Here is a 24980-nt window from a genome sequence, read left to right as displayed (position 1 = left end):
AGGATTTACTGTAAAACATACCTGATGATGTATTTTAATAATAATCCTTACATTTGTTACTTAGAGGAAGTTCACATTGATGTGAAAACGTATGTAGGTATCTGATTTTCTGGGATCTTCACTCTCTTTGCTTCCTATAATAATATCATAATAATCCTTGCATTTAATATAGCACCTTATCAGGTCATTGATACATCTCAAAACGCTTCACAGGATATACCGTAAAGTGGATTGACCGTGTATTTTGTGGGCAAAATGGCTGCACAGTGGTGGACCACAAACAATTGGGGATTAAGTGACCATATTTTTTTTCGAGGGATTATTACCATCCTATCCGCAATCCGCTAATTGACTAACAACTGGGTTCCTACTTACTGCTAGGTAAACAGAGTTGTGTGGAGTAAGGAAACTTGCCTGAGGTTTAACCTTGCCTGGGAATTGAACCCGGGTCCTCTTGCTTGCGAGGCGAGCATGCTGACCACTACACTTTGTAAACCGTCCGCCTCGCCCCCTCCCTTGCCTCCTTCAACACCCATCTCAAGACCCTCCTCTTTAACTGTGCCTTTGATTACTCTCGTTCCCCCCCTGCTCTCCACCCTTCCCAATCCTGACCCCCAACTTGGGTCCAAAACACTGACTATCCAGCGCCTTGGTATGTCCTCCTGACGTGAAAGGCGCTGTACAAATGTAATTTTCTTGTTGCTGTTCGTAACTCCCAGAACAGTATTCAACAGGAAGGAAAACTCATAAAAAGTCAGGTTTAGATTGTATCACATGATCACAAGGTGGAGAAGAGTTCAGATGAAGATCATTAGATTTCATTCTTCCAGAACATCTACCCTACCACCCTCCCCATCCCGGTATTAATAAGGGAATCCAATATCCTTGCCTCCAGCACAGTGCATGCTGACAGTCCACTAAACACCCACCACACCAGCACACAAGAGATGACAAGATTGATTTGAATGAAGAAGGCCTTTTGGTCCATTTGATCTCTTCCTTCCAGAACACCTATTCTACCATCCCACCACCAACATCATCAAGCTGTTTTTTAAATGAGTTCCAATGTCCTGGCCTCGACCACGCTTCATGGCAACCTGTTCCAGTCATTGATTATAATAATAACAATAATAATCCTTGCATTTGACATAGCGCCGTATCAAGTAATTGAAACGTCTCAATGCGCTTCCCAGAATATACGATGAAGTGAATTGACAGTTTATTTTGTGGGTGAAATGGGGCAGCCAATTGCAAACAGGACAGTCCCACAAACAGTTGTGGATTGATAGACCAACTGTTTTGTTTATTTTTGGAGGGATTGTTATCCCCAGAAAGCGATCCGCCAATCAACTAACAACCGGCTTCCTACTTACTGCTAGGTAAACAGAGGTGTGTGGAGTAAGGAAACTTGTCTAAGGTTTCACCCAGCCTGGATTCACCCTGGGTCCTCTCGATTGCAAGGCAAGCAAGTTAACCACCACATAAGAACATAAGAAATAGGAGCAGGAGTTCGCCATTTGGCCCCTCAAGCCTGCCCTGCCATTTAATAAGATCATGGCTGATTTTTTAATCTAATTCCATTTAACTGCCCTATCCCCATATCCCTTAAGTTTTTAAAAAATTATCGATCTCATTCTTGAATGTATTCAATGACTGAGCACCCACAGCTTTATGAGGTAGAGAATTCCATAAATTAAACTACCCTCTGAGTGAAGAAATGTTTTCTGAACTCAGTTCTGAAGGGCTGATCTTTAATCTTGAGATGATTAGTTTTGGATTCTCCAACCAGTCTCACACTATCTATCGTGTCAAGATCCTTAAGAATCTTATAGGTTTCTATAAGATCACCTCTAATTATTCTATATTCTGGGGAATATAGGCCTAGTCAACTCAATCTCTCTTCGTAGATCAGCCCCATCATCCCAGGAACCAACCTAGAGAACCTACGTTGCACCCCCTCTAAGGCGAGTATATCCTTTCATACATTAGGAGACCAAAACTGCACACAATATTCCAGGTGCAGTTTCACCAAGGTCCTATACAATTGCAGCAAGTCTTCCCTACTCCTGTACTCTAACCCCTTTGCAATAAACACAAGCCTTCCTAATTGCTTGCTGTACCTGCATATTAACTTTCTGTGATTGGTGTACAAGGACACCTAAATTCCTCTGACTACTAACACTATGTAGTCTCTCCCCCTCTAGAAACTAATTTGCTATGGAACGCCACCAATAACTGCAGCGTAACAGTTACAAACATGGTGATTGCTACTAATCAATCGACCAGCAACAGTTTAAACTAAGCAAAGAAAGCAAATATCAATTCTTGCTATTAGACAGATTTGCTCCAAATTGTTTTGTGAGTTGATTTGGTAAAATGCCCAGAGTTGCTGTTATACTTCCAATTGGAGGCCTCCAGCAAACCAATGCCTCTATGGAAGGAATAGACTTTCAATTTCCAGAAGAACGAGCATGACTACACAATAACATTGAACCATTTATTACCACGTGGAACCCTGGCTGCTGTAATGCAAGCTATTACAGCGGCAGACAAATGTCACTACATTGTGCTGAATGGAGCTGTCACATCATTGGCATTTTGTATTACTCTGTCCTGCCGTTTAACAGCATTTCTATGCACATGTTTCAGTGCAGGAACAATCTGTTTCTGGAAGTATATATGATCTCACCTCAGAAATAAGTACAGCAACATTACATTTTACTGTTGGCTTTATCACAGCAGGTTTTTCTTCCGACAACATATCACTTTCAGTCTTGCAAAATGTGCATTTAGCAATAAATGTGTGATATGAAAATGCAAGTAGCTGTTGTGGGACACTGTTGTGTGCAAATTGGGTGTCACATTTGTCGACAAAATACACAGTTACTACACTTTAAGTATATCCCACTTAAGGTGCTGAATTAAATGCAAGGATTATTATTATCAAGTTTAATAACATAACAATTTAATAATAATAATAGCATTATGTTATTATTATTGTTATTATTATTAAGTTTAGAAAATCCAAACTTCTTTTTTTCTGAAATATTTGAATTAGAAAGGTAAAAATTTAGATTCAGGAAAACAAATTTTGGAATGGGAAAGTTTTCTGGGAGATGGAGGAAGTTATCCCAGGAGATGCAATGCAATACAAAATTACATTTGTATAGCACTTTTCATGTTGGGAAGACATCCCAAGGTGCTAGACAGTCAGGCATTTGGGCCAGAACAGGGAGTGGGGGGGGAGCCGGGAGGGGCGGATCCCAACCTGAGAGCACGTCCATCCAATTTAACTGCACATTGTACAATGTATTACAATTTATGTTAGTGTAATATCTGATACATCTCATCCACGATAATATCCTTTTGATCTCAGATCTTGATATCATAGAATCATAGAATTGTACAGCACAAAAAGAGGCCATTCGGCCCATCGAGTCTGTACCGGCTCTTTGAGAAGAGCAATTTAATGTCAATCCCACTCCCCAGCCCTTTCTCCATAACCCTGCAAACCCGTCCTCCTCAAATATCCGTCCACCGCATTTTTAAAAGTAGTTATCAAATCGGCCTCGACCACCCTTTCAGGCAATGCATTCCAGATTCGAACAACTCGCTGCATGAAAAAATTTCTTCTCACCTCCCCTCGGCTTCTTTTAGATGCTATTTTGAAACTGTGACCTCGAGAGTCACCGACACACCCACCAGTGGAAACAATTTTTTCCTTTCTAACCTATCAAATCCCCTCATGATTTTGAAGACCCCTATTAGGTCTCCTGGTAACCTTCTCTGCTCCAGTGAGAATAATCCCAACCTCTCCAGCCTTTCTTCATAATCAAGGTCCCTCATTCCTGGTACCATCCTCGTAAATCTCCTCTGCACCCTTTCCAATGCCTTAACATCCTTCCTATAGTGTGGTGCCCAGAACTGCACGCAGTATTCTAACTGAGGCCTAACCAGTGTTTTATACAGTGGGTGGTGGAAAAAAGGAATTTGGGATTGTTTTTTGCCTCCAAGATGATGTTGAAGTAGAAGGCCGTTTTCGTGCGCGTCAAAGAATGGCGGTAGGAGATGCTCGAGCCACAGTTGGCGGTGAACTGTCAGGCCAGTTTTCTGCCATCTGCGCTCGAGCAGCCAGGTTTGGGTTTTTAGGGAGTGGAAATGGTTGTTGTACCAGGGGGATCGGGTGGGGTTGGAGATGGTCCTGGATTTCTGGGGGACGAGGGAGTTGAAGGTGGAGGAGAGGCGATCATGGAGCAGCTGGACAACGGCTAGTCAGATGCATAAAAACAAAGAAAAAATGTTCCTCTTAAATAAATAATAATATAATAATCCTTGCATTTGATATAGCACTTTTCACATCTCAAATGGCTTTCACAGAATACACTGTAAAGCAAATTGACTGTATATTTATGGGCAAAACGCAGCAGCCAATTGCACGCAGCAGTGTCCCACAAACAGTCATTTTTTTCTTTTTTGAGGGATTATTATCAGGCATGTGGAAGGAAACTTGCCCAAGATTTTGCCCTGCCGGGAATCAAACCCAATACTGGGATCCTTTTACCGTAATTGGATTCTTGCCATTAACCAATAAAGGTCTGAACACAGAGTTGTACAATCAAGACAGTTTATTCAACAATGCAACAATGATACATGTAACAGAAATATACTACCAGATAAGTAGTCTTGCCTGATGACCAGCGCTCGGCAACCTGTAGTTCTTATTCTGTGGCGCTCAAGCTTTTCTTTGTGTATCTGTTGTATTCATACCCAGCTAGTTGGTGTACCCATGATCTGCTCGTGATAGTACTTTTCCACTAGCCTATGTCCCTCTTGCTTACTGTGACTACTTTTCCTCCTTATCTTCTTCCTTTGCTCATCCTCCCTGTTCTTCCTTAATCAGTATGTTTCCATAAACTTGGTATCTGGTTAGGTACTCTACCCACAGACAGCTGCATATAAGTCATATTCCTGTTAACCTTTTCTTGTACTAACACCAGATCCTCTCGCTTGCGAGGTGTGTGCTCACAATAACATCTCACATAACATGATAATAATAATCCTTGCATTTGATATTGTTGTTGAGATGTCTCAAAGAGCTTCACAGAATATACTGTAAAATAAATTGCAATATATGCATGTGGAGTAAGGAAACTTGCTTAAGGTTTTACCTATCCCAGGAAAGAACCCAGATCCTCTCGCTTGTGAGATGAGCACTCTAACCAATACTCTACAGGACCCCACAATCTGGGTCAACATGAAATTATCGGAGAGAACGTTTTATTATTACTATTGTTATTTTCACGGGCTCCTTCAATTTGAGGTGAGCAGTCTTTTCCAGCGACCTGTGTTGCTTTCAAAATTATCAATAAGAAAGATATGACGGATTTTGTCTGCTATTTATTGCAAGAGAGTATCGGTAATCAAGGTGGATCTGCAGCAGCGTCGGCAACACGGAACATATCTGTAACTTGATACATTTCATCAACAGTTTACATTAAAATCAAAGGATAAATAGTCTTTCCTTGGTAACAGTACCACAGGGAAATTAAAGAGTTGGCAGATCTTAAACGGGTTATATATAGTCAATAAACACTGATTAATACATTTTGTACCAGTGATCAATTGAATGAAAAATTGCAATAATTTTTTTATCAGCTCTGAAGTTTTAAAACATTGAATTCTGTTTCTTTGCCAAGTTACAATGTGATGGTTGAACCTGTAACCTGCTCAGCATTGATTAAATACATTGTTTTGCCAGCTGGTTGAGAAATGTAGATTTTGCTATAAACAATCCATCAGTAAAGAAATCCTCATCATATCGAGTGTTTCTCTCGGCACTTGTCTTTTTTTGGCAAAACATTGAATAGCTAACTGTGGAAAAGCATGCAGCATTAGCAAATGTTAATCCTGCTTTTCTGTGACTAAAATATAATTCTAATAATAATAATAATCCTTGCAGTTGATATAGCGCCGTATCACCTCTGAGAGATCTCAAAGCGCTTCACAGAATATATTGTAAAGTGGATTTATTGTATGTTTTGTAGGCGAAATATGGTATCCAATAGTGCACAGTAGTGTCCCCCAAACAGTTGTGGATTGAGTGACCCAATTTTAAAATTTTATTTTGAATGGATTATTGGATGTTCCAAAGCGCTTGCACCTGAGCTAGGGTTTGGAATCGAGTAGAGGTGGGAATGTGGCCAAAGGCAAGGTCTTGGGGAATCCGTGGAACAGGGAGTTTGCATAGTCAAGCCTGGACCTGAAGAATGCATGAAAGAACACCCTCTCACAAACATTGGGTGTGAGAGAACATTGCAACGGCCCTACGTTACCACTCCAGAGCATTGTGAGAGCTTCTATCACATTCACTGTTTAAAAGTAAACTATTGCAAATATTTGGGGAGTGTTTTTTTTCATTGTTGAAATGAATTGTTTACCTTCAGCACTGGAGCAATACAGAGAAGGAAGACTGTTTATAATAATGCTGACATTTGGTACAGTGACTTTCAAGGCAAAAAAGTTTTTTAAAGGCAAGAAAAAAGAGCTTTACAGGATATAATGTGAAATGTTGTAACTGTGTATTGTGTGGCCCAATACAGAAGTCAATTTGCCCCCCACGATGTGTCACAAACAGCAGTGAACATTTTATATGTATATATTTTTATCCTCTCTAGGACTACGGTTCAAGTATGAACAATACAGCACATTGGGAATGAGTGCTGAAAGATAGTCAGTCATGTCTTGTTAGTGAGAAGAGTTCCACCACCAATTGAAATATTTTAAAAAATTCATGATCTTAGAACTTTGAAACTTTCTTTTGTACTTAAAAGGTTGTGGGAATTGAATGCAGTGAAGCAGTGGCAATATTGCAGCCACAGTATTGATCAATTTCCTGCAGTCTATTCCCTTTGCCTGTGATTTCGGAAATCCAGTTGACTAGTAGTGCATAAAAATCCGATTTCTACTGAACTCTTTGCTCCTGAGTTTACAATACAAATAGTTTATTGGTCTCTTTATCAGCTGGAGTCTTCCTCTGGCTCCCTTCCCATCTTTTTATATAACCTTAATAATAATAGTCTTTGCATTTAATATAGCGCCTTATCACATCAGAAGGACATCTCAATGTGCTTCACTGTGAAGTGCAGTAACTGTATTTTGTGAGTGAAATGTGGCAGCCCAATTGCACACAGCAATGTCCCACAAACAGTCATGGAGTGAGTGACCAATTTTATTGAGGAAATTGTTGGCCAGGATATTGGGAGAGAGAGGAACTCCCTTCTCTTTTACAATAGCACCATGGCACCTGGTAAATAGCGCCATGGGACCTTTTGAGTAATGTCCACCTAAACAGGCAGACAGGACCTCAGTTTAGCTTTTCATCCAAAGGATGGCACCTCTAAAAAAGTAACACAACGCCATCACTGCACTGGGACTTGAACTTACATAGTCTAAGCTGACACTCCAATGCAGCACTGGGGTCGCGTTGCATTATTGCAGATGCCGTTCTTTGGATGAGTCATTAAACCATAGTTCTATCTGCCTGTTCAGTTGGATATTAAAGATCCTGTGGAACTATTTTGAAAGAGAAAAGAGTTTTTCTCTCCTGGTGTCCTGGCCAACAAATCCTGAGTTGGAGAAGACTGGGATAAAGAAACAAAGTACTTTGTACAGTTTCCATAGCCAGCAGTGTTCTCGCAGTGAACCCCCATAATTTACCACAATTAATAAAGGTTCACACTGTGCTCTTGAAGAGAAGCTAATCAGTGGGCTTCAAACCCTCCTGTTCAATTTATATATTTTAACTTCACTGTGGATGGAAGAATTGGATTATACAAGTCCAATTGAATCAATTCCTTCCACTGTAGTTTTATTGGAGGTTGACACAATTATTGGTTTAGCACTGAGGAGAAGTGAGCATATTTTCTTTAAATTTCCTAATAACCATGTTTGTCAAGGTGGCCTCAATTTAACAGGTTGAGAGGAGAATTACAGCAATTATTAACGTAAAGTAAAGGTCAATCTATGTCAGGAAATGTTAACTATCTTCAAATTGTAATGTAATTTATAAGGACACGCTATTTAACATCTCTTCCTGCAAATTTATTTCTAGAATTAAAGTGGAGTTGCCGAAAAGCAAGCTTGCCGAAAACCTCTGTAAATGAGCTGAAATGTAATAATTTCAAACAAGAGGAAAGAGAAGGGAGTTTCTCTTTCCCGGTGTCCTGGTCGACAATAACCCAATAAAATTAGTCACTTGCTTCAGAACTGTTTGTGTGCTCAAAGACTCTACCCAGCATGAGGGGTGTTATATAAATACAAGTTGTGGTTGTTGTGGGACATTGCTGTATGAAAATTCCCTGCCAAGTTCATACACAAAACAAAACAGTCTTTGCACATAGCAGTAAATCCTGTGAAGTGCTTTGAGGCATCCTCTTGATGTGAAAAGGTGCAATATCAAAGTAAGGATGATGATTATTATTATTATTAATGTTTAAATCACACAATAGAGGCAGTTTCAGTGATGGATCAGCCAGACCAATAACACTGCCACTTAACACATGAATGGATGTTGCTTTTCTTAATGTGTTTGAACTTCTAAAATAACTACTTTTTGCAAGAGGAAATAATATTCCAGGTTCACCAGGTGTCTTGTTAAGCCATTTCTGTATCATCTTATTAATAGTCCCAGTTGGACTGGTAGGAACTATGTTTGTTTTACATTGTCACATACGTCGACATTCAATTTTTAGATCAATATATTTCCTGATCTTCTCTAATTAATAATAAAAGCCTTGCATGTGATGTAGCACCTTGTCACATCATTGAGACATCACAAAGCGCTTCACATAATATATTGTGAAGTGGATTAGCTGTGCATTATAATCACTTGGGATAGCCACATCAATAAAGCTACCTGTACAATCCAGTTAATTCTTTATGATAATATCTAGTCTGTTACAGCTGATTGTTCTGTCAGTATGTACTTGTGAATCCCAGATTATTGTGATGTTATACTTTTTGTGTCACTTTTGAAGGTAGATATAAATACCAGTTTGTCTTTACATAAGAACATATGAATTGTTAGATGAAAGAGGATCAAAGTCCATCCAGTTTGCCTTCCTCCATTCTGGAAGTTACATGTAGATCTCATGACCCAAACTATACACTGTATCCCGTGATTTTATTTCCCAATTAAATCTATCTAATTTGCTTTTGAAAGAATCAACACTTTCTAATTCCATCATATCATTTACCTGGCATTTACCTGGTTTACCCTTTTCCCTAGTAAACAGGTCCTATTACTGGGCCTATTTACTAGGGAACATTTACTACTCGCTCACTGAAAAAGTGTTTTGAATTTACCCCCTTTCAATCACAGGCCGTGTTCTCGTATTCTACTGTTCTGTATAAGATAAAACAGCTTATTGTGGTCTACATTATCCAGTCTCTTTAGATTCTTAAAGACCACAATCATATCACATTTCTACCTTCTCTTTTCCAACATGAACATGCCGTGTTTATTTAATCACTCCTCGTAGTCTAGTCCCTCCATCCCCAGCAATATCATTTTTCTATTGCAGCAATCAGAACTGCCTGCCCAGTATTCCAAGTATCAATAACAAATATCAGTATTATAATTTGTCAAATGTATATATTCAACTACGTTATTTTTATGTCCAATCAAATATTATTACTATAGTTATTATTATCAATAAAACCTGGCCTCCTTCCCTTTAGATCTATCCTCTTATCACCTCATCTATTGTCAGTTCAGTACTTGCCTTGAATCCGTTATGTGCTGATATCTCCAGTCGACACTGATCCAGCTCTTTGTGAAAGAGCTTTTTTGGTGCTGTATCAATTGACAGTCTGTTCCACATCACTCTCCACTTGGAGAAAAAAACTTTCCTCTGATCTCTCTTTCATCTGAAACGTTATCATTCCTGACTTTATGCTACAACCCAAACAGCCTGCTAATAATACAACAACAACAAATTGCATTTATATAGTGCCCTTCACACGGGGCAGCATCTCGGAGTGCTTTAAAATGGTGGAGCTGGATGCTGAGCTGGGGGTAGGGAGGAGGTGACCGTAAGCACAGTCAAAGAGTCAGGTCTTCAATTGTGATCTAAAAGATGGGAAGGAGGGAACAAGCTGGATGGATTGAGGGAGAGTTCAAAAGCTTTGGGGTGCAGTGGCTGAAAGCTCAGCTGCCATTGGTGTGGGTGAGAATATGGCTGGCGGAGTTCTGAATCAGTTGTAGTTTGTGGGTAGTGGAGCTGCGGAGACCAGCAAGGAAGGCATTGGAATAATTGAGGCAGGAGGTGACAATGGTGTGGATGAGAGTTTTGGCTGCATAGGGGGTGAGGGACAGTCGGAGGCAGGTGATGTGATGGAGGTGGAGGAAAGTGGTCTTGGTTAGACCTCATCTGTGCTTTCTCTGTCTGTTCCTTTTCTGTTGAAAATCTCTGGCCCGGTCTCATAAAGGGACTATTCTGTAATGTGACCTGACTTGGTCATTGGCATGAGTTAGACAAATACATCGTCACCAGTCAAATGTGGTCAAAATCCATGCGAGTTCTGAACAATATTAATAATAATCCTTGCATTTGATATAGCGCATCATCACTGAGACATCTCAAAGCGCTTCACAAAATATAGAATCATAGAATCATACAGCACAGAAAGAGGCCATTCGGCCCATCGCGTTTGCCCCGGCTCCTAAAAGAGCAATCCAACTCAATCCCACGGGCCCGCCTTCTCTCCATAGCCCTGCAATCCTGTCCTCCCTAAATACCCATTTACTTCTCTCTTAAATCGGCTTCCACTACCCTGTTAGGTAATGCATTCTAGATCCGATCAACTCGCTGGGTGAAAACATTTTTCCTAACCTCCCCTCTGTTTCTTTTAACAACTATCTTAAATCAGTGTCCTCGGGTTGCTGACCCACGACAGTGGAAACAGTTTTTCTTGGTTCAACCTATCAAATCCTCTCATGATCTTGAACATCTCTATTAAATCCCCTCTTAATCTTCTCTGCTCTAGAGAGAATAATCATAGTTTCGCTAACCTCTCCTCATAACTAAGGTACTTCATTTCTGGTACCATCCTGGTAAACCTCCTTTGCATCTTTCCTAAAGTGGTGTCCAGAACTGACTCAGTACTCCAACTGAGGCCTAATCAGCATTTTATAAATATTCAACATAACCTCCTGACTTTTGAATTCTATACCCCTATTTATAAAACCTAGTATCCCGTATGCTTTTTTAACAGCTTTATCTACCTGTCCTGCCACCTTCAGAGATTTGCTTATGTGGACCCCCAGGTCTCTCTGTTCATTTGTCCCCTTTTAAGATTGTACCATTTAGCTATACTGCCTCTCCTCATTCTTCCTACCAAAATGCAACACTTCGCATTTCTCCAAATTAAATCTCATCTGCCATGTTTCTGCCCATTTTACCAATCTGTCTAAGTCCTCTTGGAGTCTGGTGCTATCTTCCTCACCATTAATTACTTTTCCTAGCTTAGTATCGTCTGCAAATTTGGAAATTGTGCTCCCTATATCCAGGTCCAGATCATTAATATAGATCAGAAAGAGCAGTGGTCCCAATACCGCCCCCTGAGGAACATCACTACACACCTCCCTCCAGTCAGAAAAGCAACTATTTAGTCTGCTTTCTGTCTCCCAGCCAGTTCTGGATCCATGTTGCCACAGTCCCTTTAATACCATGGGCTTCTATTTTGTTTATAAGTCTCTTATGTGGCACTTTGTCAAATACCTTTTGAAAATCAAGATAAACTACGTCTACTGCACTACCTTCATCCACCCTCTCAGTCACTTCATCAAAAAATTCTATTACGTTTGTCAGACACGATCTGCCTTTAACAAATCCGTGTTGACTGTCTTTTATTAAACCATATTTTTCTAAGTGAGAATTTATATTGTCTCGGATTATAGTCTCCAGAAGTTTCCCTACTACTGGAGACTGGAGTCTCTGGAACTCCATCCCCCAGTGCCTTTGCCTTGCTTCCTCCCTTTCCTCCTTCAAGGCCGGTCTCAAGACCTTTCTCTTTGACCGTGCCTTCAGCTCCCCTCTCGACTCTCTACCCCCTCCTCGCTCCCTCCCGTCCCTCCCCTCACCCTGACCATTTCCCCCCTGCTCGGGTCCTGACCCAACTGTACAGTGCCTTGGGACGTCCTCCCGACGTGAAAGGCGCTCAATAAATGGAATCTTGTTGTTGTTGTTGTTGTACTGCTATTAGGCTGATTGGCCTGTATCTACATAATAATAATAATAATCCTCGCATTTGATATAGTGCTTTTCATGTCTTCTCGACGTCTCAAAGTGCTTCGCAGAATATGCCTGTAAAGTGAATTGACTATATATTTGTGGGCGAAACTTAGCAGCCAATTGTGCACAGCAATGTCCCATAAACGGTCGTGGATTGAAAATGACCAATTTATTATTGTTTTTGCTTTGGAGGGATTATTATTAGGCATGTGGAGTAAGGAAACTTGCTCAAGGTTTCGCCTTTCAATTTATATATTGTAAAGTGTATTGACTGTGTATTTTGTGGATGAAATGCGGCAGCCAATTACACACAGCAGTATCCCACAAACAGTCATGGATTGCATGATCAAATGTTTTTTAGACAAAGTCTAAGCTACACTCCAATGTAGCGCTGCGCAAAGTGCTGGAATGTCGGAGGCGCCATTCTTTGGCTAAGATGCCAAACCTAGCTCCCCATTTGACCCTGTTCTTGCATATGTTAAAGATCCTGTGACGTTGTTCAGAAAGAGAAGGGAGTTTCTTTCAGTCACTGGCCAATAATCCGCTTGGTTTAGTATCTCATTCGAAGGACGGCACCTTCGACGATGCACTACTTCCTTCAGCACAGAATTTGTGTGTCAGCCTAGACCAGGGTAATCCAACCTTTTGGCTGCAGATGCCCTTTTTGAGAAATCTCCGCGGGCTGTGTAAGCAATATTTTGTGTTTCCCTTCCAGAAACATTTAACAACACATACAGAACCTTCTTCAATTTGGAAGGATGTCTCAAAGCCCTCAACACTGCCGGCTGGGCACTCGAGCTGGGTGGTCTTCAACATCCACCTGAACGCTATATGTAATAGTATATATGGCGCCATATCAAATGAAAGGATTATTATTATTAATAACCACACAGTGAGAACACCAAGGAGAGATGGACAGTGTGGAGCATAATGATATCACATTGTTCTTAATTCCCATAATAAACCCACGTCAACTTCAAATTAAGCAGCCAGCTGAGCCAAGCGCATCACTTTCTTTCATAAAACATCAGGATTGGGCTGTGATGTTCCTACAAGCAGTGAAGGGTCTTGATTTGTCCTCTGTTCTATTTCGGGAAGGCAAATTATCTTCCAGGTCAGAGCTACAGGCATCAGTCAGCTGAATGATGTCTGTGTTTGACAATCAGTCAATGGGCCGGCCTCCCAGATTGCACCAACATTGTCACAGTGAATAATAAAAATAATAATAATTCTTGTATGTGACATTGCGCCTTATCATGTCATTGATACATCTCAAAGCGCTTCACAGAATATACTGTTAAGTGAATTAACTATATTTTGTGGGTGAAATGCGGCAGCCAATTGCACACAACACAGCACACAACAATTGTGGATTGAGTGATGTAGAAGGGATTCCTACTTCTTGGTAGGTAAACAGGCTTTTGGAGTAAGGAAACTTGCCTCGAGTTTCAACCCACCTAGGAATGACCCCGGATCCTCTGACTTGCGAAGCAAGCGCTCTAATCAACAACAACAACAACATTGCATTTGAAAAGTGCCTTTCATTTCAGGAGGATATCCCAAGGCAATGTTTTGGACGTGAGCTGAGTGTTGGGATCAGGAAGGGTGGAAGGCAGGGGGGNCAAGGAAGGTGATCGAAGACACAGTTGAAGAGAATGGTCTTGAGATGGGTCTTGAAGGAGGCGAGGGAGAGAGCGAGGCGGAGGGACTGTGGAATAGAGTTCCAGAGAGTGGGGCAGAGTGGCTGAAGGCTCACCTGCCAATGGTGGGTAGTCGAGGCGGAGGACGCATAGCAGGCCGGAGCCCACTGAGCGGAGGAAGCTGGCATGTTGGTGGGGGTTAGGAAGTCGCAGAGGTAGGGGCGAACAAGGCCATGGAGGGCTTTGAAGGTGAGGACCAGGATCATGAACTGTATCCTTTGCTAATGGGAAGCTAGTGGAGTCACTCTATTGGAATATTAAAAATATTTATTATAAGGAGATTGATATTTTGTATTTTGTAAAAAAAAATTTTTTTTGACAAAATACCTATCAAAAAAACAACCCGCAGAAAATATCAACCTCCTGCAAAAAGTAGCTCTTTTAAAAAGCTCAACTATATTAAGAAAAGTAACATCTATTCATAGAATCATAGAATTATACAGCATAGGAGGCCATTCAACCCATCGTGTCTGTGCTAGCTCTTTAAAAAGAGCTATCCAAATCTATCCCACTTCCCTGCTCTCTCTCCATAGCTCTACAAATTTGTCCTCTCCAAATAATTATCTACTTCTCTCTTAAAAATTGTTATCGGATCGGCTTCCACCACCCTTTCAGGCAATGCATTCCAGATCCGAACAACTCGCTGTGTAAAAAAANTTCTCCTGAACATCTCTGTTTCTTTGAACAACTATTTTAAATTGGTGTCCTTTGGTTACCGACCCACCCCAATGAAAATAGTTTCTCGATTAATATGTAACATGGTAGTGTTATTGGTCTGACTGACCCACCACCAAAAAGTGTAATATTTGTTTATTTTGTAGGTGAACGCAGTAGCCAGTACGCATTCTGTAATGTCCCACAGACAGCCATGAAGTGAGTGACCAACTTATCAGAAGGATTGTAGGCCAGAACACCAGGAGAGAGAAACTCCCTTCTCTTTTCCAATGGAATTTTTAATGTCCACCTGAACAGGCACAGGTGAGACCTTGGTTTAACGGTTGGTCTGGAACGGTTGCACCTTCAACAATATAAAACATGCTTGTCACTTTTCAATTGTTACGAAAGCAGGTTTTGTGTTCAGCTGCTTAATAACACTGAACAAAATCAAGGCTCTTTTCACTAATGCTCCCTCCCCAATTTTCCAAAAGTCAAGGAGAGACGTCAGATGTGCTAAGTGTTTTTAAGCAGAATAAAAGTTACACTTTAAATTCTGTGACCGGAACGGGAATGAAACACTGTTCCCCGCATTGCCTGCTTTTAATTGTAAGCCACGTTTACAGAGGGCCCTGAATACCACTTACTTTAATAGACAATTAACAGTAATATTTTTTTAAAACAGAAGAGAGTAAATTGCTTTTTAAATACTTTCTTGGTTTAAACATATGTGAACCCGTTGTGTCTGAGATCTTTTTGAAATGGTGCTTCTCCTTCCCTTTATCAAACCTTTGCAGTTACATAGATAAACGCCATGTGATGGTTCCGTTGGGACTAATAGAATATTTTAATATTCTCAAATCCCTCTTCTCATTATCTGCTTCATTAGAGCTGGCAAAATAATACACATCAAGACAATTAGAAAACTGCCTGGGGCAGCTTTAACATGTTCTCTTGATCTTTGTTCCAATTTTAACTTGGCACTTCAACTAAATGATTACCCCAAATGAGGAATCACCACCACACAGCACCCAAGAAGCAAGACTGTTTCAAGCAAGAATGTTTCAACTTATAAGATCCCATTCATGATTTTTGATCCTGGCTGGTGTGAATGGAAAGATTATTTTAATAATAATGAGTGCATTTTATATAGTGCCTTTTCAAAGCACTTCACAGAATATACTGTAAATTAAATTAACTGTATATATTTTGTGGGTGAAATGCAGCAGCCAATTGCATTCAGCAGTGTCCCATAAACTGTAATGGATTGAGTAACCATATTATTATTGTTTATTTTTAAAGGTATTATGAATGATCCGCCAATCAACCAACAACCATGTATCAACCATGCTGGACAAACAGCAGGAAAGCTTGCCAGACAGTGCTCTCAATGCCAAGCTGTGTGATTTTAGCTAGTTAGCCTCCAGCAGTTACTCCAGCACACACTCTGAGGTGTCCAAATCTTGCCTCCTGCCAACCTATGCCTAATACTTTCTGGAATTAGGTAAGCAGGGTGTGTTCCTCCAGGGAGAGTGCACACTTCATTCCAAAAATCTTATTTCTGGAATTTCCATGTGAAGGTGGGTTGCATAGTTTGGTTTGGATACGCTTAAGCACGGTGATGGGATGCCGCATGTGTCAGACACCTGGCTGACCCAAACTACAGCACCTTTCACAATGGGAAGACGGGCCAAAGGATATTCTGTAAAGTGCAGTAACTCCTCGGTGATTCAGTGTCAACTAAACCCAGGAACAGGGTGAGACACAAGCATGCTGGTCTTATTTTGGTGCTTTTTCTTTTAAGCTGATCACCACCACCACCAACAAATTATATTTGTATTGTGTTTTTCACGTCAGGGCACTGGACAGTTAAGAGATTTGGACCCGATGAGGGTTGGACCAGAAGAGGTGGAGGGTAGGGAGCATGGGGGTCGGAGGATGACTGAAGGCGAGGTCAAAGAGGATGGTCTTGAGATAAGCATGAAAGAGGCAAGGGGACGGGCATAGGGATTGTGGGATGGAATTCCAAACGGTTGGGGCAGAAAAGGACCAACTGCGAATGGGAGACATGGAGCAGGACGGAGTCCGCTGAGCTGACCAGCACAGAACAGAGGAGATTGTTGAGATCACAGTGACTGCATAGAAAGAGTGCGAGTCACGTTTTATCCAAAGTCCCTACCAATCCCTCTTAAAAGATACAACTTCGTAACTGTGCCTCTTTTGACTTCATTCTGTCCTTCTGAGAAGTTTAATATAGGTCCAGTCTGTGCCTGTACAGGTGGACATTAAGGATCCCATGGCACTATCTGAAAAGAGAAGGAATTTTCCCTTTCCTGGTGTCCTGGCCAACAATCTCTCAAGTAAAATTGGTCACTCACTCCATGGCTGTTTGTGGGACACTGCTGTGAACAATTGACTGCCACGTTTCGCTCATAAACAAATTACATTTCTATAGCACCTTTCATGTCAGGAGGATGTCCCAAGGCACTGGACAGTTGGGAATTTGGACCCAAGCAGGGGTTTGGTATCAGGGGTGGAGGGCAGGGGGGGTAGTAGTAGGAGTGTGACCGAAAGTGCGGTCGAAGAGGAGGGTCTTGAGATGTGCCTTGAAGGAGGCAAAGAAGGGAACAAGGTGAAGGGACTGTGGGATGGAGTTCCAAAGGGTTGAGGCAATGGAGGCTGAAGGCCCAACCATAGATAGTGGGGTTGGCAAGATGTGGGAGTATTTTGAGGGAAAAGTTGGAGGGGTGATAAAAAGGTGCTCAAAGGAGGGGAAGGTTCCAGAGGAGTAAGGAGATAGGCTGAGCAGGGACAGGGAGACGAGAGCCACCCCGCCAACACGGCGGTTAGGTCTTGGGCTTTGATAGAAGGTGCAGCCGGGTAGTGTGGCCTCTATCAGGGGGAAGGTGTCGCTTGGAGTGATCCAGGTTTCAGTGAGGGTGAGAATATTGATGTTTTCATCGACGATGTCCTGGATGGTGAGTTTTGTTGGAGAGGGAGCAGACATTTTGTAGGCCAATGCAGAGGGGACAGTTGATGGCAAAATGTGGTGGGGAGGGGGAGAACTGACAGGGAGGGTGGGGATGTGGATCAGGGAGGAGAGGTTGGGCCCCGTGGTCAAGGACCAATGAGCCTTGGGGCGAGAATGGGGATAGAGCAGTCAAGAGTGGCTGCTGTTGGACAGACTGTCACATGCATCCATGGATGTGATGCTGCCAGAGCCTGAAGTGCGGAGGCACTGGAGGCCAATCATTGAATTGTACAGCACGGAAGGAGGCAATTTGACCCATTGTGTCTGTGCCAGATCTTTGAAGGGCTATCCAATTCAATCCCACTCCCGCACTCTCTCCCCATAGCCCTGCAACTTGTCGTCCCCAAATAATTATCTACTTCTCTCGAATCAACTTCCACCATCCGTTGAGGCAATACATTCCTGATCCGAACAACTTTCTGTGTGAAAAATGATTGGGAATGTGCAAGTGTGTGTGCGTGGGAGAGAGTAATTGAGATAGGTAGCACTCGCGTGTGAGAGTGAATGAGGGGGGTGGGGGGAGACAGTGATTGAGAGAGGGGGAGAGAGTATGTGTGAGAGAGAGTAATTGAGAGAGAGATCATGAGTAAGAGGGGTAGGGGGAGAAACAAAGAGTAGAGAGATGTGAGGGCACTGTTTCGTGGTTCACCTTCAGGAAAGAAAATCGCAACTTCCCTTGGTCGCTGTGGGTGGACTGAAGACAGAAACTGAGTGATGTGCTGTGCAGTTTCCTCACTGTCTTTACCCAGTGAGAAACTACTCTACGTACATCACACACACACCACGCACACGTGTTGCATATTGCTTTAATTGGCAATTGGACATTAACAGTGAGAAGCATAAAAGGATTCTGGGAAAGTGAATGGGCAGATTGTGGGAAAGATAAATGTAACGTTTAATTAAATAAACTATTGGTTTGCGTTTTGTAAGTATGTTGGTAAAAGTGAGGGGACGGAAAAAAAGACAGGGGTCTTATATCAGGCTAGGCCTGAGAGGAGACCAGAGAAAGGACAGGCCTGGGTTTTTCCGTTTAGGAAAAAACGGATTTAAATTTTTGCCGAGTCATGGGGGAAAAAAAGGAGTGGGAAAGTGAGAGAGGAGGGAGAGGTCGGGGAGGTTGGTAGCTCGGAAGAAGGAGAAATTAAGGTGTACAAAAACACCAGGAGGCACAAAACACAACAAGAAGTAGGAGCAAAAATGCCAGAGATGCTGAAAGCAGAGAGAGGGGGAAAAATAATAGCAGAAGTCAGAGGAGAAATGGTGGTGGAGACAAGTGAAAGCAGAGGGAGGGAGGGAGGGGGGGGGGGGGGGGGAGGGGGGGAAGAGGGAGGGAGGGGGGGAAGAGGGAGGGAGCAGAAGTAGGCCCAAAGAGGCGGCGGGAAGCTGTAGTACCATGGAAGTAGGCCGGAAAGCTGTGGTGGGTGCCGGGAGATCGCGATGGGAAACCGGGAGGTCACGCAGGTGGGACCCAAAAGCTCGGCGGAAAGCTGTGAAGCAGAGCGGTGAAGTTGGGGTTGAGGAAAGGATCGCTCGGAGATCAAGTCCTGGAGATCAATAAGAACGGAGAGGAGGAGAATCCCTACCGGAGAGGACAGGAAATGAGGAAACATGGGGGCGGAGCCACAGGGCAGTGCCAGTCCAACCCCCCGGAAATGAAGGGTGATGGACATGAGGGGGCGGGACAGGGAGCAAAAAGGGTACCGGAAGCTGCTGCTCCCTCTAGGGGTGATGAGGTGACCTCCGGCCACGGGCGCCTGGGCAGCTGTGGAAGATTCCAGACTGGACCCTGGTTCCTCCGTTCAAGGAGAGTGTGAGAAAGTAGAGGCCGCCACAAGGAAACGGACTGTATTGAAGTAGAAAGAGAAACAGAAGTCGCTGGGAACCCTCAGCAGGTCAGGCAGCATCTGTGGAGAGAGGAAAGTGAGTCAGCATTTTGGGTCCACGATCCTCAGTGAGAACGTCAGTCCTGACGAAGGGTCGGGGACCCGAAACATTGACTCACTTTCCTCTCTCCATATCTGCTGCCTGACCCGCTGAGGGTTCGCAGCTCTCTCTTTTTTCAGATTTCCAGCATCTACAGTATTTTGCGTTTTGTTTATATTGAAGTGGATGTTTTACTTTTTTGCTGTTACGGGTGTGATTTCTTCCACAAGGCAAGTGGAATGTGTTGTTTTATATGTTTGCTTGGGAAACGAAAGGACTGTGACGACTGTTTAGTTTATATGACAATAGTTTGTAAATTATTTTTAATATACCGATAAATATATATTTATTTAAAAACAAACTAGTGAATCTAAACTGTTTTGGATTTACAGACATTACATGGTGTCAGATGAAATGGAACTTGGAGTGAAACAGATAACGAGATTGAATAGATTTAAAAGCCAAATGCTGAGAGAAGCAGAATTGAATGCTGTTCCAAGGTATGCAGATACCAAGACCACTGAAGTTGGTTGGAAATTTAAGGCACATTTGACAATGGTTTGAAACAAACTTTAAAATGTTTGGATTTGCAGCAAACATAATGAAACAGCGGCAGGAACAGCATTTTTTTTTAAATTGTGGCAGGCGAGGAAGCAAGGGAATATCTTGCAACTGTAGAAGGAGAGGTAGACAAGCCAGTGAATAAGATGATGACTATTATGATGGAATGATCCTGTGAAAAATTCAAGTTTGGAACAAGAAAGCAGAGATCCACAGAATCATTCAATCAGTACAGTGCGGTAATAAGGTCCCTACGTAAAAATTGCAATTACAGAACATTAAGAGAGGAAATTATATGGGACCAGATTGCAGTTGTCATAAATTATAGTAGATTAAGAGGAAAGGTTTTGAAAAAGGGGGATCTGGCATTACAATCAGCAATGAAGATAATAAGGATTGAAGAGATGACAAAAATAAATATGAGAGACATGGAGTGAGAAACAGAAATGGAAATAGATGAACTAGCCAACAGACAAAGTTGGAATGATATAGATGAAGAGTATGGAGTGCAGAGAATATACAGGCCAAGAGGGAGGCAAAACAGAATGGACAAGTGTGGCAAATGGAGATGTCCCACAGAAGGAAAATAATGCTATCAATGCAAAAGATATGGGCATTATGTAAGATTATGCAGGAATAGACACTCAGAAAATGTAGAGATATAGCAGATATAAAGCACAGGAGAAAAGTCAAACAGAAAGAAGAGTCTATAAGAAACCAAATAACCCAAAGAGAATCATAACTGGGCAAATTAGATCAAGGGAATATAAAAGGAGAGACAGCTCAGATATAGAATCCAGAGAAAGTGAACAAGAAGAGTACAACATTGAAGCAGTGGAACTCATCGAGAGTACACACAAAAGAAAAACATGAATGGATGGTATATCTATGGTTTAAAAGAAATAAGGAAAGTCATTCAGTGCAAAGTAGATACAGGAGCACAGGGGAAACAGAAGAAATAGTAGGAAACTATAAACAAGTGTTCGGAAACAGGATTAATGAAAGGAGATAACACAATAAAATTAGAACACCAGTAATTTAGTACCAGAGGCAATGAAAAAAGACAAAGTAAAATTGAAACCACAGGTAGAGAGAAAAAGAAATTGGAAGAAATAAGGGCTTGAGCCACAGAAGAAAAAAGACTTTCAAAAAAGCAGTATAGTTTCAGAGGAAAAATTAAAAAATAGAAGGATGGATAAAAGGAAAAATTTGGGGGAAAGATAAGAACCCCAGATCATATTGGGTAAAAGATGAAAAAGCAACAATATGTAGGCGAACATTATGGGAGATCAAACAAAGAAAAATAAAGAAAATATAGGAGAAAAAGGAAAAGCAGAAGGAAGATCAAGGAGTGGCTGAAATGGTAAGAACAAGCAGCTGCGGAAGAGAAATAAAAGGACCACAAAGAACAATAGACCAAGATTGAAAAAAAGAGAAGAAACTAGAAGAAGGAAGATGTTGCATATTACTTTACTTAACCGGCAATTAGACATTGACAATGAGAAGCAAGCAAGCATAAAAGGATTCTGGGAAAGTGACTGCGCCGATTGTGGATGAGAGTGGAAGTGGAAGGTTTAAATAAAAGAACTGTTAATCTTAAACTGTGTTTTGGATTTACAAACATTACAACATGCACTTACATACGCCACACACACACACACACACACATAACATACACACACCACTCAAACAGAGGGCAAGACAGACAGAGATAGGAAGACAGAGAGGAGAGACACCAAAAGAAACAAATAGGAAGAAAGATTGGCAGAGAGAGATAGGCAGACAGAGAAAGAACACTGTTGATGACCGATCACCCAGGCTCGCCACGCACATTCTGCGTTTGCAATCTGATTTACTTGAAAAGCCAGACATTCGTTGTGTTGCTATTGTTAAATATGGACCTCCACAGACTCTCTTGTGCAATCTGGCAACACTTGGTGAATGTGTTACTAGTTGGCTTGGGCCAATGGCAAACACAACAATTGGCTGACCCCTGGCTTTGGGGCCTGGGGGTACAGGGTGTGGGTGCAGGGCAGATGTAATCTATGTTGAACACCCTCCTTAGTCCCCCCAACACCCAAGCTTTGACTTCCTGGATTCTGAGTTGCCCGCTACCCATCACAAAAACAGATATTTTGGTCACTCAATCTATGACTCTAATGGTCATCCGTGTAATGGATATTGTGGAGTCTGTATCTTTGTAGTTAGCGCACTCACCTTACAATAATAAACCTTGCATTTGATATAGCGCTTTTCACGTCTTCACGTCCCAAAGCGCTTCACAGAATATACTGTAAAGTGAATTGACTGCATATTTGTGGGCAAACGCGGCAGCCAATTGCGCACAGCAATGTCCCACAAACAGTCGTAGATTGAAAATGATCAATTTATTATTGTTTTTTTTGGAGGGATTATTAGGCTCTGTGTGAAGTAAGGAAACTTGCCCAAGGTTTTGCCCTGCCTGGAATTGAACTCAGGTCTCTCACTTGCAAAGCGAGTGCTCTAACCACTGAGCTACAGGACCTTGGAAGTGAGAGGACCCAGGTCCTCCAAATAAAACAAATAAATAATTTGCAGTTCAAGACAGTTACTGAGGAAAGAGATGTGGCTGTGAAAACGGGTTTTAGTAAACACATGTATTTAGAGTGTTCACAAATAAATAATTTGGTCACTCAATCCACAACTGTTTGTGGGACACTGCTGTGCGCAATTGGTTGACATGTTTCAACCACAAAATCCAGTCAATACACTTTACGGTATATTTTGTGAAGCGCTTTGAGACATCTCAACGATGTGATAAAGCATTATATTAAATGCAAGGATTATTATTACCACAGAAACTGAACAACAAGAGGGAAAGTGAGAGTTCTCTGGATATGAACAGGTTAACTTTCTGTTCATAGTTTTGTTGTGTGTGGTCTCGACACAATATGGATTGCACATCAATGTCTCACAAACAGCCATGGAGTGAGTGACCAATTTTATTTAGGGGATTTGCCAGGCCAACAATAGAAAGAAACTCTCTTTTCGAATAGTTCTGTGGGATCTATAACATGGCACAGATGGGGAACTTGGCTCACGTCTCATCTGAAGGATCTCCCCGTGTCTCTCCCTGTCATCTCTCTCTAGATCCACACTTGCTGCACTTTTCACAGTAAAATCCTGCGATGCTCTTTAATATATTCTCCCAAAGCGAAAGGCCTCGTAATCAAATGCAAAGATTATTTATTTATGAATTTAGTCTTCTTTCTCTCTCTTGTCCACCCCACATTTTGTGAGCAACAAGTTTCATGACACCACGTGGTGACCTTGGCTGGCAGCAGGTCTCCTTTTTTACAAACAGGTCAAGTAACCCAGAAATTAAATTTTTAATTAAATTTCAGAGCAGATGTATGCTCTTGAGTCTATTTAAATTACATTTTAATAACACAGGATACTTACTGGGGCTTTCAATGTGCCAGCAGCTGTGGCTGATTGAATGCACTCTGTGAAAGGAAATTAACTGATTTACATGCAAACTCAGGAATCTCACACACACACAAATAATAATAATAATCCTTGCATTTGATATAGCCCCTTATCATGTCATTGAAACATCTCAAAACGCTTCACTAAATATATGGTAAAGTGGATTGACTGTATTTTGTGGTCAAAACACCGCAGCCAATTGCGCACAGCAGTTTCCCACAAACAGTTGTGATTTGTTTGAAAAAATTTTTGAGGGATTATTACCCTGGAAAGCGAACCTGGTTCCTACTTACCACTGGATAAACAGGCGTATGGAGCAAACGTGCCTAAGGTTTTGCCCCGCCTAGAATCAAATCCGGGTCTTCTCGCTTGCATGGTGAGTGCATTAACCACTACAACAACTGGCATTCATATGGCACCCTTCATGCAGGGTAGCATCGCAGAGTGCTTTGTAAAGTGTAGTGACTGTGTATCTTGTGGGCAAAACGCCACAGTCAATTGTGCACAGCAGTGTCCCACAAACAGTTGTGGATTGAGTGAAAACTTTTTTTGAGGGATTATCACTCCTGGAAACCAATCTGCTAATCAACCAACAAATATGATATGAGACTTGAAATAAAAACAAACAATTTTTACAAACAAATCATGGAATAAGAATCTTAGCAGACATGCAACAACAACAAGATTACATTTGTGTAGCGCCTTTCACATCGGGAGGACGTCCCAAGGCACTCGAATTGAATACAATCATTCAAGTACCCTTCAGTGTGTAGAAATGGAAGCTTTTTTTTAAAACGTCTTTTTCTCTTTATATATATATATATATAAATTGTCAATAAGTGGAGTTAAGCGGGTTTTCCTTGGAGCTGAACTCGTTCTAAGGTGACATGCCTGGCAATGGAATGTTGGAATCTAGCTGACCTTCTGTCTTGGTCTCAGTAATCTCGGTCCTGAGCCAGATAAGCCTGCAAATTATTATAATTTTTTTGAAGCGCTTATTACCCCTGGAAAGCAATCCGCCATTTGATCAACAGCTGCTAGTTAAACAGAGGTTTGTGGACTAAGGTAACTCCGAAAAGGTTTTGCCCCGCCTGAGAATTGAACCTGGGTCCTGTCGCTTGTGAGGTGAGCTCACGAACCACTACGTTAGACCCCTCCACTAGAATAAGACAGCTCCAGGAAAGCATGCCCAGGTGCCTGTCGAACACATTGTTTAGTAAATGTTAAATAAGCCTGCCCGACTCCCAAAAAATATGGGGCAGTGAGATTGATTAAAGCCATATTTCTTCACAGCATCAGCTGACACATCTCAGTTTTCTGCTCAAAGGTTGGCTTGATTACAAAAAATTA

This window comes from Callorhinchus milii, unplaced genomic scaffold (assembly GCF_018977255.1).
Source record: "Callorhinchus milii isolate IMCB2004 unplaced genomic scaffold, IMCB_Cmil_1.0 Scaffold5, whole genome shotgun sequence".
NCBI lineage: Eukaryota > Metazoa > Chordata > Chondrichthyes > Chimaeriformes > Callorhinchidae > Callorhinchus > Callorhinchus milii.
This window is presented reverse-complemented; position numbering follows the sequence as displayed.